Source organism: Phocoena phocoena, chromosome 10, assembly GCF_963924675.1.
Source record: "Phocoena phocoena chromosome 10, mPhoPho1.1, whole genome shotgun sequence".
In the NCBI taxonomy this organism is placed as follows: domain Eukaryota; kingdom Metazoa; phylum Chordata; class Mammalia; order Artiodactyla; family Phocoenidae; genus Phocoena; species Phocoena phocoena.
The window spans coordinates 85,749,374-85,769,329 of record NC_089228.1 but is presented as its reverse complement, the minus strand read 5'-3'; positions in this window follow the sequence as shown (position 1 = coordinate 85,769,329).

Below are 19,956 nucleotides of genomic sequence, written 5' to 3'. Positions count from 1 at the left end.
AAAAATTACCAAGCCGTATGTAAAACGGTTATTTCTGATTCCTTATATTTCTGGCCTAATCTTGTTCTTGAACATCACCCCATCTCTGAGCTTCCTGTCATCCGTGACCATCCTGGAAGCCTCACCCCAACTGTTCTTTCTCTTTGGATAATGGTGATGACATCACTGACTCAGAGATGACATAAGGCTCAGGGATGGTGTTAGAGAGTGAATGAGTCCTAGAAATGGGCTGAGCTCAGAGAAGAGCAAAGCACAGAAATGTGTTCAACAAGTAATGATGGCACACATCTTGTCCTGGACAAGAAAGGGATGAGGGTCAAGGATGCAGGAAAAGCGAGGCTCAAAGACTGCTGGTGTCTATTCAGTAAATGTCCTCCCCTTATTCCTTAGTAATAAGATTCAGATAATTATTTGGGGCACCAGGGTACTTAGCTAAAAGACTACATTTCCCAACACCCCCTGCAGCATAGTGAGGTCATATGGTTAAGTTCGGGAAGATCCCACAAGCCACGGAGCAAATAAGCCTGTGCGCCACAGCTACTGAGCCTGTGTTCTAGCGCCCGTGAGCCACAATTACTGAGCCGGCACGCCTAGAGCCCGTGCTCTGCAACAGGAGAAGTCACCGCAATGAGAAAGCTGCGCACCACAACAAAGAGGAGCCCCCGCTCACCGCAGCTAGAGAAAGCCCGCGCACAGCAACGAAGACCCAGTGCAGCCAAAAATAAAAAAATAAATTTATTAAAAAAAAAGAAAGAGGGCTTCCCTGGTGGCGCAGTGGTTGAGAGTCCGCCTGCCGATGAAGAGGACAAGGGTTCGTGCCCCGGTCCGGGAAGATCCCACATGCCGCGGAGCGGCTGGGCCCGTGAACCATGGCCGCTGAGCCTGCGCGTCCGGAGCCTGTGCTCCACAACGGGAGAGGCCACAGTAGTAAGAGGCCCGCGTACCACAAAAAAAAAATAAAGAAAAAGTCACTGTAGTAGCTGTGACCAATAAACTCAGGTCAACCAAGTAGGAAGCATCCCGTGGCCCCAGGCAGGCCTCCTGGGACTACGGTGACTGCGTACATCTTACACAGACAGTTCAGATGACGACTGGAGACAGTATTACAAATCCCTGAAATATGCCAGAACAGACACCTTGAGAAAGGAGAGCAAACTCATCACACAACTCTTCATGTCCCCCTCTTCCCAGTCTTCTTTCCAGCATCGACCAGCCTCCCCTACCCTGCCTATAGCCAGCTCAAAAGCTAGTTCTAAGAAGCCTTCCTCAGCTTCCCAAACATAACCTCCAAGCTTCAGTCATTGCTCCGTCCCCTCGGGACACATCAAGGCTACATTATCACCACAAATATAACATTGTATGAGAAGTACATTAACATTTGTAAAAATTCCATTTATTTCATAATGTCCCTGGCACTTTACATGCACTCATTTTAATCCTCTATAACCCCTGCAATTGCATATTATTATCCCATTTTATAGAATATGAAACTGAGGCTCAGAAAATCTAAAATGTCCAAGAACTGGAACCCAATCCAGGTATGTCTGACACCAGAGAACATGTTCTTTCCACTATTCTGTACTGCCTTATGTGTCTCTCTCCATTAAAAGAAAAAAAAAAAGCTAATTGGGTTTTCTTCTAATTTATAAAAGCAATAATATCCAATATGAGGGTATATTTAAATATTATTGTATAACCCATGGATGTATAACATCCTTGTATTATTACTATGACGTCTATGGTCCAGTACTACATGCAAGATGCAGATTTTAAAAAGAAAACAGTATTACACATGCATGGGGAAAGTCTGGATTTCTGTGTCTAGCAAAATGGCAACACAGCAAAATATTGAAATTACTGGGGAAAATATAACAGACACCTTTTAAATATATAACTGCATTCACAAGAATATAAGCGAAATCCCCCAAGGCTGAAAATAAACAGAAAGCTGGAAAGCGCATGCTGAGGCAGCAGCTGCATGAGATATCTGCTGATCTCTAGAACCTAGAGACGCGAGTTTCATGGCTACAACACAGACAGAAGTTAGAGCCTTTGGTGCATTCGAGATGAGGTGTTGGAACTAAGGTGCCTCATAAAACCAGGAACCTTTAAGAGATGCATCCCTGTGGGTGAAAGGATGAACTAGGAAAAAAAAAAAATCTGGCCACTGTGCTCTGTGGAAAGAAATAATTCTCCTTTGAGAATTGACAACCACAGGTTTGCTCCATTTTTCATTACAAGTTTAGTCCAATTAATCCCAAGGGGAGAAATTACCTTTAAGTGGTCCTGGGTTGGTAATTCCCACACATACCTGGCAGAGGCAATGATAAATCCTTTCTGGAAGAACTCTCCTCAACCCCTGAAGGGAACCCAGACAAACATAAGCTTAGAATTCCAAATTACAAAATACACAGGCACCATGAAGAAAGGTAACAGAAAAGAAAGACAAGGGCTTCCCTGGTGGCGCAGTGGTTGAGAGTCTGCCTGCCAATGCAGGGAACATGGGTTCGAGCCCCGGTCTGGGAAAATCCCACATACCGTGGAGCAACTAGGCCCGTGAGCCACAAGTACTGAGCCTGCACGTCGGGAGCCTGTGCTCCACAACAAGAGAGGCCGCGACAGTGAGAGGCCCGCCCGTCGTGATGAAGAGTGGCCCCCACTCTCTGCAACTAGAGAAAGCCCATGCACAGAAACGAAGACCCAACACAGCCATAAATAAATAAATAAAATTTTTTAAAAAAAGAAAAGGAAGACAAGAGAATCAGGTCCCTGAGCTTTTCAAATAATGAAATCATGGCATACAAATATAAAATAAGATGCTTAAAATATTTAAAGAAAGAAAAGAAAAAGTAAGGTATAAGATTTGCACGCACACACACACAAAGACCCTGGCAGATTTGAAAAATAACCAAGCACAGGTGTAAAAATAACAAGATAACATTTTTTGCTCATCAAAAGCTCAACAGATGTGTTAAAGAGCAGATGAGACACTGCTGAAGAATTCATGAGCTTAGAAGGTCCTATCTGAGCCAAGTCTTAAAAGAGATGAGAGAATGAAACACGTGGCTGTCTGAAAGAAGAGTTCCAGGCAGAGGGGACACGAAATGCAAAGGCTTGGAGGAGGGAATGTGCCCTGTATTCCAGGAACAGCAAGAAGGTCAGCATGGCTAGAAAATGGAAAGGCACCAGGAGCCAATGTTACGGAGGCAATGGAGCCCACACTGGTTTGTAGGTCAATACGAGGGATCTTTGGCTTTGCCTCTGAGATGGGAAGTGTTGCAGGATTAGCTCCCTCAGCTGCTGGCTTCTGTGTTGATGAGCGTGTAGAAGGCAGAGAGCTAAGTTAGAAGCCCGTGAAGTTTTCTGGGTGGGGGCATGGCGTCTTGCCCCAAGCTGGTAACAGTGAAGGTCTTGAGAAGGAGTCAGATTCCTGATTTATTCTGCAGGGAGAGCCTGAGGATTTGCTGTTGGATGGGATGTAGGGTATGAGACAAAGACAAGTGATCAGGATGACTGAGCAACCGGAAGAATGGGGTTGCCATGACCTGAAATGGGCACCAACCCAAGACATCCAAGTGGAGTGCTGAACAGGGCACCAGATAAACATGTCTGGAGTTCAGAGGAGAGAGGTGCTGGAGGCATAAATGGGGAGCTGTAGAGTTGGTATTGAAAGCCACAGAACCGCTTAAACACCAAGGGAGGAAGTATAAAGGAAAGAGAAGAGGGGGAAGAACTGCCTGAGTGGTGGACTTGGGTAGGAGAAGGGAGATGTGTGTATGTGAAAGGACTGGCCCATCTTCAAACAGTTCCATAAACAACAGCTCTCATCTAGTCAGATGGACCCACAGGGAGGTCTTCTGATCTTGACAGTGCCACATTTTGCTGTCAGCAGGGGTGCAAATCACAAGGTAGCAACTCCCTGGCTGCTTCAGCCAGGGCAAACCAAATATAGCTCTGGGCTGATTAAAAGGCTCAACTGACAAAAACTGTAATTAAGTGGATTCTGATTGCTGCTAATTTGAACACTACCAGATTAATTGATTTAAAATCCTGTTCTGTATATCCTTGGTTAATAATTTACCACTGGGGGAAAAAATTAGAAATTTATTTTCAATATATTTTATCAACACTGGAGGTGAGTAGGAGAGTCAGGCTTCTTGAACTTGACATTGAGACATGAAAAAATATGCAATTTTACTTCAGAAATTTTTTATAAGTCAATTTTTGTAAGCAGGGCTGCAGCCTTTCAGAGTTTGGCTTTAATCTTAGCTAGGAAGATTCCAAACATGAGGGCCTCTTCGGTTTTTGCCCTGAAAGGGAATGCTGACAATCTATAATTGTGTTTGTCTATCCTCAACCTATCCCTAAAGAACTGCTATCCCTTGTGCCTGTGCAGGCAAAGGCCTTACCTTCCTGCTGCCAATTCTCTTTAGTATTTCATTTCAAAGCAAGAAACAGAAGCAACATGATAGCAGCCAGCGTGGGCACACAGGACAACGAAGAAGCACATAATTATGCCTCTCTCCCCTTTTAGGGAGTCTTGGTCGGGTTCTCCCCTTCCCGTCCATCAATCCCCTCCCTTCAGGTTTCTATAAACCCAAGCTCCACTTGTTTAAGCCTTAAGCTCGTATTCTTTATGAGAATGCTAGCATTGTCACACAGAGATTCCTGATGACCAAAGGCTATTTTCGGTACTTTTGACAGATGGCAGTATAGGAGATATTTTGGGGTAGGTGCTTGTCTTATGGTTCTCTAATCATAGCTACTTAACACACCTACTTTATCGTCAAAGCTTGAGACAAGCAGGATGCTATAGTAATAGACCAAGTCCCTAGGTGTTCCTTAAAGAGGGATGGTTCCACCCTTGCTGTTCGAAGCGGTTGAGTTCTCTAAACAGGCAGATCCTGGAGACAAGGGTCACCATTATTCCAAGGACTGTCCAGAGACCCAGGCTGCACAGCAAATATGTTCACATTAATCTTCCTGGGGGGAAATGAGCTTCATTAATAGGACTTTGGCAAACTGAGAATAAAAAGGAAACTTTCTAGTTCAAGATGGCAGACTGGACATATCAATACATCTGTTTCCCCTCTTGCCTATGTTCCCATTGAAAAAGAAAGGGGAGGGACATCCCTGGTGGTGCAGTGGATAAGACTCCGTGCTCCCAATTCAGGGGGGCTGGGTTCGATCCCTGGTCAGGGAACTAGATCCCACATGCATGCCGCAACTAAGAGTTTGCATGCCACAATTAAAGAGCCCGCGTGCCTCAACTAAGACCTGGTGCAACCGAATAAATAAATATTAAAAATAAATAAATAAATAAAATAAATAAAGGAGAAAGGTAGGCGGGGCATATGAACAGATGGAAGAAAATACAACACAACGGCAGAAAAATAAGAATGAGAACTACTAATAGACCAGAAATTCCAAAAAACTCCCTGGAAGATAGAAAGCAGATGGCATGGAACTGATGGAGAGAGCAGAAACCCACTCCCTATAAACTGAGAACGCACAGGACCTTCAGGGGTCACTGGAGAAGCTCTAAGCCCTGAACCCAGGAATGTAGAAACAGGATGGGCCAGCGTACAGCACTTTGGGTGGTGCACTAAAAGACTGGTCTCAAGCTTATTCCAGAAAACTTCTCTCTTAAGAGATAGAGATTTGTCCTCATAGGGCTTCAGTGGCAGCAGCGGGCCTCTGAAAAAAAAGGAGAGCCAAGAGAATCTGAAGACTGTCCTGGAAAGAAACATACTCCATTCCAAAGCATTGCACCTCTAGAGCACAGCTCTCCTCCCTGTGGCTACCTGGGGAGTCCCCACCCACCCACACCAGAGCGAAACCTGCCGGGACCCTGCCTACCCACATACTCAGACACCACAGTTAACCTCCCACTCAGACAGTGAATGGACAGCTCCGGAGGAAAGCAGCCACACCGGCGTCAGTAGTCTTCAGAAATCAACAAGACTAGGCAATCAAAAATTGCCCTACATTTGAGAAACAGAAAAACAACGCATTGAAGAGAAGGACCATGATAAACAAATAGGAGGTCAGTTAAAAGGACAAAGAAAAACTTTAAACATGGTAAGTAATATCCTCAGAAAGACTTGAGAGGGTATATCCTCCATAAAATAAAAATAGTTGCTACAAAAGAGGAGAAAAAAATCAGAGAAGAAAAAGTTCTTGGAAGTTCAGATAGGATTGCTAGAATAAAAACTGAATGAACAGGTGAAATAACAGCTGATGATACCAGCAGGTAATATATATTGAGTGCTTCCTATGTGCCAGGCCCAGGTTGTTTTTAGCACTTAAAATGTACAAACATACTTAATCATCACATCTCTTCTGAATTTTCCCACTTTTAACTTCTTTTGCTTTCAATGCAAAAAGTTTTCTAAGTAACCTTATGTGTTCCTATTTTCCAGCCTGTAAGTTCTCTTCTTTAAATTGTTTTAATTTTAATACGCTGTGTTTGACTCATACAAAAGTTCTGAAGCATCATTGTCCCCTAGGGTCTTAAAAGCCTGAACAGGTCCACAATGCCTCATCCATCTCTATGCTCCCTCGGGTGCTCATCAAAGTGCTTTCTTATTGAATATAATCCGGGGACTTCCCTGGTGGTCCAGGGGTGAAGAATCCACCTTCCAATGCAGAAGACGTGGGTTTGATCCCCGGTCGGGGAACTAAGATCCCACATGCCGCTGGGCTATTAAGCCCTCACGCCACAACTACTGAGACTGTGTGCTGCAAACTAAAGAGCCCACGCATTCTGGAGCCCGAGCCGCATGACAAGAGAGAAGCCCGCGCACCACAACAAAGAGCCTGTATGCTGCAACTAAGACCCGATGCAGCCAAATAAATAAATAGAAATAGCTTAAAAAATAAAAATAAATTTAAAAAAATATGGAATATAATCCTTGCTTTTACCATCTGTGTTAGTTTCCTAGGGCTGCTATAACAAAGCACAGCAAACTGGGTGGCTTAAAACATTAGAGATTTATTCTCTCACAGGTCTAGAGGATAGATGTCTGAAGTCAAGGTGTCAGCAGGGCTACGCTCCCCCTGAAACTCCGGGCAGAATCCTTCTTTGCCTCGGTCATCGGCATTCCTTGGCTTACAGCTGCATCACTCCAATCTCTGCCTCTGTTGTCACATAACATTCTCCCTGGCTGCCTGTGTGTCCAAATTTTCCCTCTTCTTATGAGGGCACACTGGTCATATTGGATTAAAGGCCTCAGCTTAACTCAATTACACCTGCAAAGACCCTATTTACAAATAATGTCCCATTCACTGGTACCAGGAGCTAGGACTTCACCATATCTTTTGGTGAGGACACATGCAACCCATAACACCATCCTTTATATTTTTCAACAGAAGGGCTTTCTGAAATTTTCCCACCTTGTCCCATTATTGACTCCGTGGTACCTAAAACAGAGAGCATTCTCTAAGTTTAAGGATGAAAAAAAAAAAAAAAAAAGCCAACCATTTTACAGTGAGAAGAAAGAATAACTCAGGTCTTCAGACACTGGGGATTTTCTTTCATCTCTGCCCAAAGGAAACCAGCCAAGTCAGAACCAAGGTAGAATTAGTGACAAAGGACTTCAGAATATTTGAAACCTCCGGTCCAGAACAAGGTACGTTGTAGCCAGAAGTTATAGACGCTGAATGGTAATGGTTTATTGTGGCTGCTGCTGGTTTTTGAAATAAAAAGCCAGAATGAGCTATGAAAGATGAACTTCGTGATGAAACTCTGCTGTTCCTCAGGCGCTGCATTATTTCTGCGATAGCATTTCTGATCAAGGGGAAAAGTATGATTTTTAAAATGATATAGTGCAAAACCCCAGAAGAACTGCCTTTTATTGGTTGTTGTCTGTGCCCCAAGCTCTGGCACACTGGCCGGATGGAGGCTGAGTGAATGAAATAACTCGTTCTTTAACTAGAATATCAAAAATGTACACTAAAAACATGACAATCAAATCATACTAGATAGCTAGTGGCAACATGCTATAAAGCATGTTCACTGGCTCTGAAAGGCAGGAGTTCTCCAACCAGGTTTTGTCAGCCAGTAAGCCAGCCAGTATACTTCAGCAAAGCTACCCTCTTAGAGAAACACGGTCTCATTTTCATTTAACGTTCTGTCACAAAAGTATCCTTCATCGCTATTGATACTTTCTTCTTCATTATTCTTTCTTGTTATTTTGCAACATCCCATTGAGGTGATTATTATAACTGACTTCACCATTTCCTAATTGCTAGGCCATTAGGTTGTTTGTGATATTTGGCTTTTTTTTTTTTTTTTTTATCAATAATGCTGCAGTGAAACGCCTCTACAGGCTCAGAAAAAAAGCAAGTTGCAGCTTGCCTGTCTGAGGTAAATGAAAACAGCTCAAAGGGGGCCTAATTTCAAAGATCCCAGTGGATCTTCTGGACAGCATTTTCCTGCAGGCTACTCAGAACAGACTGTGTTTATAATTTGTCCTGTTTGTGGTTTATGGGCTAACAAAACTTGGTTGGTAAACTCCTGCTTTTCAGAGCCAGTGAACTCAGACAAGATGAGCTGTACTTTGCTATTTCAGCTTAGCCCCTGGGGGCTGCCGGAGATGTTCTCTTGTCTTTTATTATTCTTCATTCCTTGCTTTATCAGCCACTACTGTGACAAAAACTGTCTTTGTTGAGGCAGCCTTTAACCGCAGGGGTGACTGCAGGCCATGGGTTACCATCTGAGCATCCTGCACTCAACGAGAGTCAAAGCAACGTGAGAAAGGAAGTGGTGATTTCCTGGAAGTAACTGGATGAAACAGGTAAGAGAACAACTCAAAGGTCGGGTGGATAGCGTTCAGTGAAAGGTCGTGTGTGAGGAGGAAGAAAAGGTAAGAGACATTTATATTTATTTTTTGTTATGTACTGATTCCAAGGGTATACATTTTACCATCTTTTCTAAACTGCTGCAAATGAACGCGCTGTCTCACGGTCTTTGTATTATAAATAACACCAGAGTTTTATATTCCTGGAGATACTGTTCCTAAACCAAGAGGAAAATTTTCAGAAGGTGAAACCTTAAGTGTACATCATGGGGCTTTAAACAGTCTCCCTAATTATGGGAGTAGCTTAGCTTTCAACCGGCTCAGCACTTTTCCTTCTCCTTAAATTTAATTCTTACTAATGGGGTCAACTAAATAAATAATATGCTATGTCCTGTGCTCTAAATAAATGCTTTGTCCTGTGCTCTAATAACTAAATCATCACCTTTAGGAAACATGCACAGGGAAAGGCCAGAGAGAGTGCAGACACCGTCTGCCAGAGACTTTGGGGGAAAACCCAGTTTGTGCTCTGTGATGTCCAAGTTCAGATGCCAGACGTCCTGTGTGTCAATGACAGTGAATCTGCTTTGCATCAAATTCTGAAGACAGCTGGTGATTACCAAACTTCTGAATCAGGCAGACTGTTCATCAATTCTGAGACTGTTCAGTCTTTCAATTCCATTTATCAGCAGGCCTATGATTAGCTGGTCAAAGAGTTCTCCTTTGAACAACAAAGATTTACTGTATAGCACAGGGAACTACATTCAATATCTTGTATTAAACTATAATGGAAAAGAACTGAAAAAAAAAGATCTGAACCACTTTGCTGTACACCTTAAACTAACACAATATTGTAAATCAACTATACTTCAATTAAGAAAAAAAGAGTTCGCCTTTAGAATTTAACTTTCTGGCATTAAGGAAATAATTATTCACTTATTCCCTATGAAAGAAAAAGTATAAAATGAAAGAAGGTAGAATACTGTCAGTTAATAATCTATCCTATTAGTAACAAGAACATTTTTTAAATGGTTTATAATATTCATCATCAACATAATAGCCATTTATAATAGTCCTTTTATTCACAAGGCAATTTTACATACTTCATATTATCTGAAGCTCCCATTAAGAATCTGAGAGAGGTAAGATAGATATGTGTCATCCCCAACAGGTACACAGAATATTCTGGTTGAATCAGTTGAAATTCTGCGGCTCACTAATCAGAAGTTAGTTTCCGGTTTCTCCAAAACGAGCCTCTAGGTTTCAGCGGGTAAGGAACGTAAAGGATAAAACTGAGTCAGGATTGCTTTCTCCTGGTCTTTCTCACTTGCAGCACTTTCCCTTGCCAAGACAACTGATAAACTCTTCACGAGTCACACTCCTTCACCCCTGACCTGCCTGAGCCTGGAGAGCAGTGTTGAAAAGAAAGCAGCTGAGAAAGTACCTGTAGAAGAGGTGTAGACCCACCGCTCCTGCATCTACAAGGGGCTCTCAAGCCCCCAAATCCTCACCAACAAAAACAAGGAGGTAAGGCAGAGGAAACTCAGACAGTACATGTAGTTAGGTGCCTCGCCAAAAAGGTAAAAACTTGGCAATTTTTCAGTAGTGAAATCTATGCTCTGAATTTCTCCACTGAAAGCTGATAAAGTAAAATAAGTTCTAGAAAGCCTGTGCTAATCAACACAGAGGATTACCCAGGAATTTACTGGCATCAGAGATAATGCCTTACAATTACAGTATAAGATGACTTCCCACTAGGAGATCAAGCAGCATTAAGGGAAACATGATCCAGCATTGGTTTTTAAACACAGGAAGGGCATTCATGTGGAATGGGGAGCAAACAGATTCTGTGAAGCTCCAAAGGGCGGACCAGGGAACAAATAGGAGAAAATACAAGCCAAAAAAAAAAAAAAGTGTCAAATCCCTCCTTTAATAATGTCCTAAGAATCAGATTATGTCGGACTTCCCTTGCAGTCCAGTGGTTAAGACTCCGCGCTTCCAATGCAGGGGGGCACGGGTTCGATCCCTGGTCAGGGAACTAAGATCCTACATGTTGCGTGGTGCAGCCAAAAAATAAATAAAAGAATCAGATGATTAAGGAGATGGTGGAAAGAGTAACACAAGATGTTTCTTTATCATTAAACTCATCAAATTAATGAAAGAAACATCAGCACTAGGATTAATACGAGCAGGCTGGTGAAGATTAGCAAAGTTCTTTGAAGCAACAGCATCTCTGCATAAAAAAGACGAGTATACAGATAGAAAGAGCACTAATGAGAGAGACCCCATTCCTAGGCATGGCCAGAAGCATTACAAATATGCAAAAAGACTTACAATGTGACAGAGAATATCTTTAAATACAATAATAAAACTGTACTGGGAGAGATAATGGGAGATACGAATAATTGGGGAGGGAAACCTTGTATAACCTGGAAAGACAATAGGTATTAAAGATAACAATATATTAGGTTAACAAAGAAACAAAACGAATTAAAACTCAACAGAATGCTTTAAAGTACTTAACAAAATCCATCTGCAAAAAATAAACAGGTAAAAATATGCAAGGATATTTGGGGAATGAGAAGAAAAGACAATGGTAGATTCTCATACTCATTATAAAGCAAAAATCACCTAAAATATATAAACTAAAATTGTAACAGGGAAGAACCAAATCCGACTACATGTTGGATCTGTTTCTTTTACTTTAACTTGCTTTCCGCTGCTTTTGTTCACTAAAAGGATACTGTCTGTACATAATGGCCTGCCTGGGGAACCCTGCCCCTCTGCTTGAATGTTAAACCAAAGTGCCTTTGTTCAGGGAAATATCCGGACCCTGTTCACCTGTGGATGGCTACAAGAAAGAGGAAATTAACACATCCCCTCCAGGAACCTGGCCATTCCAGGAGATATTTGCAAAACTTATGGCCTTTTTACTTTACCTCATCTCCTCCCCATCTCTGTGCTATAAAAGTAACTGTCATCCAAACCCCGATAAGATGGCTATTTTGAGACTTTAGTTGGCCATTTCTCAGTCTGCCGGCTTTCCGAATAAAGTCGTATTCCTTGCTTTAGCACCTTGTCTCCGATTTATTGGCCTGTCTTGCCGTGAACGAGCAGAGTGAGCTTGGACTCGGTAACAAATTGACTTTTTATTAGGACTTACTCTGTAACAAACTAGGAGTAACAAAACAAAGGGATGGGAATTACTTTTTAAGAAATGCCATTATGATAACTATATATTCCTAACTAGAAGGAAAATCTACTTGAATGTTCAAAAGACAAACAAAAACCAAATGGGAATAGTTATAAAAAAGAAAGAGAAGGAGGGAAAATACAGTATTAGTTTCAAACGCAGGGACAAAAATAATTTGGGTCAGTTAAGGAATTAGATATTATCAAAGACTAATGCAGCAGGAAAGTAGCTGAACATCTACTGACATTATAAAATATTATGAGGAGCCTCACAAAGACCACTGCAGCCTAGAAGGACTAATGCATCCTAGAATAGGGGCTAGAAGAAACCAGAGGCATGTCATGATGAGACCGAAAGCAAAACGAGGAAGGATTGCCAAGATGTGCCTCTTTACGGGGACTTTCTTTTAACAACCCTTATAGAACTAATTTATAACTTCCATTTCCAGGCTAAATGAAGCATATGTATATATAACAACAAAACTTTTTTTATTAACACATAGCTAAGCTCCTATGCAGAAGCAATGCAAAATCTGTCTAGAAGGACAGTCCTCAACACAGAGCACATAGAACTCCACCAGAAAAACAATCCCCACTGAAGATGAACCACCCTAAAAACAAAAGTAATACAAGCTAGGGAGCAGACCAGTACAAAGGAGAGGTGGCAGACGTAACAAATTGGAGCAAGAAAAAGAAGTAAAAGTACACCTAAGAGACACTACAAAATAAGTATGTTTGAAGTGGTGAAACACATTAGGTGAAGAGAGGAGACAAAAATCATAATAAAGTAACAGTACAGTAAGATTATTTGTTTATTTATTTATGGCTGTGTTGGGTCTTCCTTGCTGCACGTGGGCTTTTCTCTAGTTGCGGCGAGCAGGGGCTACTCTTTGTTGCGGTGTGCTTCTCATTGCAGTGGCTGCTCTTGGTGCAGAGCACGGGCTCTAGGCGTGCAGGCTTCAGTAGTTGTGGCTTGCAAGCTCTAGAGTGCAGGCTCAGCAGTTGTGGCTCACGGGCTTAGCTGCTCTGCGGCATGTGGTATCTTCCCGGACCAGGGCTCGAACCCGTGTCTCCTGCATTGGCAGGCGATCCCTAACCACTGCACCACCAGGTAAGCCCTAGTAAGATTTTTTTTATGGGCATAGTTTAAAAGATCCAAATCAGAAGTTGTGTAGTTAGAAATAAAGCCACTGGATTTTAAAATTCAATGAACTTGAAAAAAAAATTCAATGAACTGAAATGAAAGCTATATTGTATGAGGAAGTAACCCAAAATGCAATTCAAAGAAATAAAATATTGAAAATACAAAGGCAAGAGTAAGAGTCCTGAAATAAAAACTAGTCCAATATACATCTTCTGACGACTCCAAAAGGAAAGAATAAAAAGAACTGGGAAGAGACAAAATGTAAAGAGATAATGGCCAAGAAGTTTCCAGAACCAATGAAAGACAAAAATCTTCATATCCAGGAAGTACAAGAAGTACTGAGCAGGTTAAAATAATTCTATTCCTATTCTCACTGAAATGAAACTGCAGAATTCCAGACAAAGATTACATCTTAAAAAGAACCAGAGACGAGACAGATTATCTTAACAGGGGCAAGAATTAGACTGACAACAGGATTTATCAGCAAAAAGTAGATGCCAGAAGAGAATAGAAATAGCATCTTCAAAAGTCCTGAAGGACAAAAACTGCCAACCTAGAACTTTATACTCACTAAACTGTCATTCAAGAGTAACAATAAAATAAGGGTTTCTATTTTTTTTTACATAAACACAGAGTCCTCACTAAAAGAGCTATGAAAGGAAAACTGCACAGATGGACAGAAGAAGCATCAATAAGGTAGAAATTGACTAACAGTGTTGGAAATAATAATAAAAATGTTATCCAAAAAAAATGCTAAACAATAGTGAAGTGAAAGATGAGGGGCAGATTAAAGTATACTAAGATCTTATGTAGTTCTGGAGAAGAATGGAAACATTAACTTCAGGTTTTTTTTTAAAGAAAATATGCATTTTTAAAATAAAATGTCCCTGTTCTATAGAAGCTCATAGGATACAGTAATGGGATAAGGGACATTGTGGAGGCACAGCCACAAGCTAGACTATCATCAAAGCAAGAGGAACTGAGGACTCGAGGGAAGACTTCAGAAACGTTACATGTAAGGTCTATTCCTGAGGGATGAGTGGTTGCTTCTCGAAGAAAGAAAGGCATTCTAGGCTGTAGGGACTGACTACAGAGAGAAAGCATGGGATCGTGCAAGGAATGGCATATTTTGAGTGGTTCCATATGGCTGGAATGTAGAATATGTGCGGGAAATGATGAGATAAGAGGATGAAAATGTAAACCAAGAAGAAATAGTAAATACTGTCCAGGTCACACTAAGAGGTCGGCACTTCATTTAGTAGCCAGTGGGGAGACATTGAAGATTAAAAAAATTTTTTTTGTTATTGTGGTAAAATATATATAACATAAAATCTGCCACTTTAACCATGTTTAAGTGTATAATTCAGTGGCATTCAGTACATTCATTCTTGCACAACCATCACCACCACTGTTTATCTCCGGAACTTTTCATCATTCCAAACTGAAACTCTGTACCCACTGAACCATAATATTACCTGCTCTGGCAGTTCCTGGTAATCACTATTCTACTTTCTATCTTTATGAGTTTGACTATTCTAGATGCTTCATATAAGTGGAGTCATACAATACTGTCCTTTTCTATTTGGCTTATGTCACTTAGCATAACATCTTCAAGATTCATTCATGTTGTAGCATGTGTTACAATGTCCTTCCTTTTCCAGATTGAATGATATTCCATTGTATGTAAGGACCACATTTTGTTTATCCATTCATCCACTGATGGACATGACATTGAAGACTTTGAAGCAGAGGTGTGACATGTTCATATATCTGCTTTAGAGAGTAACCCCAGGAGGGGACTGAAGGATGGAACTTGTGAACCAAGAGAGGTTCTCGTTTCAAGAAAGTGAGAATGGTCAACTGGGTGGAAGAGGTCTAGTAAAATGAGGTCAGAAAAAGTTTCTCCTGATTTGGGGAGGAGCAGTTGCTGCATAGGAGTAGTTAGGAAAGCCTGATATAAACGAGGGAAGACTAGTTAGCTGCTAGTAGCATACTCCTAAACACATGTGTGTCTGGAAAGAAGCTTTTCCCACACAGCAATAAAGTGTTGAGCATTTGGCACCTAGAATTTGAATGTCTTGAAGCTTTAAGACAAGGAGGCTGAAGATACTAAATTAATAAAAGATTTCAACCTCCTGATAAGTACACATATACTGAGAGAGATGGTAAAGCCAATAATTTTATTGAAGATAAGTCATCTTAAGAGATCCTTTTAAAAAAATTCTGAAGACAGGCAACTGTGTTATATTGACAAGAAGACATCCTACACTTCATTTTAATGAGGAGGATAGAAAAAAAAAAAAGGTAAGATATGCTGATACTCACAATGTTAGAATAACAGGATTGTTATCCTAGAGAAGAGCAAGCCCTACTTCCCCACCACCACATGAAAAAACATTCTACACACTGTAACATTTAAAATTTGCAGGTGGCGGGACTTCCCTGGTGGCGCAGTGGTTAAGAATCTGCCTGCCAATGCAGGGCACACAGGCTCGAGCCCTGGTCCAGGAAGATCCCACATGCCATGGAGCAACTAAGCTGGTGCGCCACAACTACTGAGCCTGCGCTCTAGAGCCCGCAAGTCACAACTACTGAAGCCCGTGTGCCTAGAGCCCATGCTCCACAACAAGAGAAGCCACCGCAATGAGAAGCCCACGCACCACAACAAAGAGTAGCCCCCGCTCGCTGCAACTAGAGAAAGCCTGCACACAGCAATGAAGACCCAACGCAGCCAAAAATAAATAAATAAATTTATTTTTAAAAAAAGTGTAGTAAAATTTGTAGGTGGCAACACTGGGGTTAATCTGCCCTCGATACTTAATAATTCTGGTGCTTTACATTACAGCATGCAATAAAACCAACTTTGAAAATTCATTTTGAGGTCGGAGTTATCCTGTTACCCTAGCTACATTGCTTAAACAGATGTTTACTAGAATCCCTTGCTTATTTGAACTTAAGGAAAAGAATGCACAGCAGGTTGGACATAGTAACACTTTCCAACAGGTAACATATTCTACCAAGGTTATTTGGAAGGGATTCGAGTTAAAACTCCAATACCATATCTTTATCTACCTGTGCCTCATTTAAGAAGACTTACTTTGAAATTCAAACACCTCTAGTTAAAAGACTCTGTCAAATGATGCAAAAATAGATGTTATTTTGGTCCAACCATATTTACTGCTTAATAGAAATAAATAAGAAAGTTTCTCACTATGGAATTCACATAAATAGTATCTAAAAATACAGATTCTGAAAAACAAATAAAACAATAACCCAGCAATTATTCCAGGCCTACTAAAGCAAAGCTCCTTCCTTAGGGTATCAAATATAATTACCTGGAATTGACGTGTCTCTAAGATTGTAATTATTATATTTATTATTGTTGTTGCAAAGATGCTGCAAGGAAAAATGTATGCATTTTATGATGATTTGACATTACAAACCAGAACAAGTTTTGATCACATCAAAATAATTGTATTTTTAGTGAGAAATTATTTTGAAGACATAGAAAATATTTCCTGAAAAGAAAACTTACGTCAAGAATAACAATAATGGGACTTCTCTGGTGGCGCAGTGGTTAAGAATCCGCCTGCCAATTCAAAGGACACAGGTTCCATCCCTGTTCCGGGAAGATCCCACATGCTGTGGAGCAACTAAGCCCGTGCACCACAACTACTGAGCCTGCGCTCTAGAGCCCACGAGACACAACTACTGAGCCCGTGTGCCACAACTACTGAAGTGCACACGCCTAGAGCCCGTGCTCCTCAATAAGAGAAGCCACTGCAATGAGAAGCCTGCCCATGGGAACGAAGAGTAGCCCCTGCAGCAATGAAGACCAAATGCAGCCAATAAATAAATAAATTTATTTTAAAAAATGAATAACAATAACAACTAACTTTTATTGAAGTTAGTTGCATACCAGGCAATGAGCAAAGAGCTCTTATACATATTGCTTCATTTAGTTCTTATAGGAATTTCATTAAGTTGGTCCTATTATTATCCCTATTTTACAGATGAAAAAACTGAGGCTAAGAGGAATTAAGGAATTTGCCAAATGTGACACAGCCATTAAGTGGCAGAGCCATGACCAAACCCAGGCCATCTGACCTGGCAATCTATTAATACATCACGGCCCCAGAAACAGTCATGCCTGGTCCTACAGATTTATTTAAAGAGAATGCTGCTTATCTGTCTGGCTAGAAAAAAATTAAGTCAAGAAAATTTAACAGCAAATCCATTCTTGTACATTAATATATTACTGAAGCTCTCTTTTGACTATTTTTAATACATAAAGAGTTTGGCTGAATTATTTTTGTTATTCTGAAAGGAAATTAATTCCCTGACTTGGCATTTTATATGGCAAAGGTGTGATGAATCTATCACCTGTGGCTCTTAAGAAGTCTTGATATATAATTATATTTTTCTTTTTCAAATTACAGAGGAATTCAGGTTTCTGTATGACACCTAAGTCTACAGCTGAACTGATATTTCCAGATTTAATCATCTGTACGAAAAATTATGTAAAATGATAAGCATAAAATAAAATTTTACATTTGGCCTAATCTCGGGAGTCGCAATGATTTTGTTCTTCTTATAATAAACAATTTGAAACATATGGGCATTGAACATGCATTTCAGGAATAAAGAAATAAACACTAACAAAAATTCTTGTTCTTTTTGGGGGGGTTGTCTAAAATTTACTTTTTCTATTATTATCATCAAAAATATCATTCACTTTTTCTATTTAAGCGCTGGAAAAAACACTAACATTTAACCCACAAACAAAAATATTTAGATGAGAAATCTAACGATAAAAATGGATATGAGTGGGTATATCATATTCTTTTCTCTCTCCATATACTTAAGAGAATGAATGATCGAAAGAATGATGACTTTCATAATCTTAGGTTTATGCTCTTGATTAATAATATCGTGATTCATATCTATTCTGTGGAGGAAGTTCAAAGGGAAAGAGAAAAAAAGCCATTCAAAGGTTTCAAGCTTTAGATTATGGTAAGATACAGAGACAAAATGAATTTAGTAAATAATAGCAAAGATCACATATATATTACCAAACGAAGTTTAAAGAAAACCGATTCTACAGGTCTAAGAAATTCAATTCATGAGATTGGGGAAAGATGCAAATTTCCTCGACTCCACCCTACTAAGAAACAATCGGTGCAGCAATCAAGAAAAGCCCTTTCCTAGATGTTCAGAAGAACCTTAAGAAAGTCACCTCCTAACTCAGGGCCTCTTGATTTTATTTTTCTTTGGCATAACCTGCCTACTTGCTGCCCTCCCTTCCCATCAATCGCCAGACGGGTTGCGAAGTGGGATACTGCATCGAGGCGCTGCTGGCCGCACTAAAGCTAGCCCTATTCGGTGCAGCTGGCTAGGAGCATCACCTGCCGTGCCACCTGCTCCTCTTCTTCTTCGTCTCCCGGCCCTACACACACAAAGACACACACACACACTTTTACACACTGGCACGCGCATCTGTTGTCAGGGAGGAGGTACCGCCCCATCCAAGCCAAACCCTCGCTTTCTCTTCCCCAGGATATAGCCCCCGACGACAGACTCTTGCCCAAACCGGAGACAGGATGAGGCTACTGCTGCGCTCTTACCTCCAGTAGTGACAGAGATTCTGGCCACCGCTCCTCTGCGCCAGGCCAGCCAGGCCCGCCGGGGTCAGCCCCGGTCTAGTCAGGATGCAACCAGGAGGACACCCCCGCCCGCCCCCCGCATCAGCTTCTGCTAGAGCTGGGAAAGCGCGCGCCCGTGATTCAGCGCCTTTCCGCTGCGCCGTTACCACGGCGACGCGCGCGCACGCGCACACGCGCCCCCCACCAGGGATGGGCGGGCAGCAGTCCTTCTTGCCTAGCTCCGGACTCCCAGCTTGGGCTCTAAAGATGGGTACCCAGGCGACGGACTCCCACCCCGCAGGCGACCAAGCAGAAGGCTTTCGGGCAGCAGGGCGGCCTGCATGCCCCACCCCCTTTCCTTCACCAACACTTTGACGGACACCGTGGTCCTAAACGGCTTGGGGGATGAGTGCCTCTTCCAAATGCCGCGGGCCAGGGTGGCTCTAGGGAGGCGCGAGCACACTACTTCGGTCAAAAACCCTTTGCAAATATCTCCCCCGAAGCAAATTCACCCCACACGCACAAGTCCCACTCCTCCAGCGGTAGCCTCTTTAGGCCCTACTATGTTTTGAGCACGTGTTGCTTTCTGAATGAGGATGGAAGCAGGTGTTAGGAGGGGCCCAGATCAACCCCACGCTTTATAGGTTAACCAGATGCCCAAAGTATTTAGATTACATTTGCATCTATGGGAAGGTGATCATCTGAACAATAGAAAACTCATGTGGAAGACTCTTCCTTGTATTTATACTGTTTTCTTGTAAGAAAGATCCATGCATCTAGGTATGGTAATATAGGGCTCAAAAGGAAGCCAGGGCATTCCTTGCACATCCCCATGACTACAGTACAGTGCTTAGACCTGATGAACAAGCCCCTACTAAGCTACTCCCTGGCTATGGCTGGGCCTTGGATGCGTTACTTGCTAAACCTGTTTTGTCAGTTATAAAATAGAGATGGTAATAGCATTCCTTTAGGATGATTGTGGGGATTAAAAGAAAATGCACGTTTAAAGAATAAAAACTGGGCTTCCCTGGTGGCGCAGTGGTTGAGGCCACTGACAGTGGGAGAGGCCACAACAGTGAGAGGCCCGCGTACCGCAAAAAAAAAAAAAAAAAAGAATAAAAACTGCTTGGGACTGAAAGAGTCAAAATCAGTTTGGACTAAAAAGAAAAAGGCAACCCTG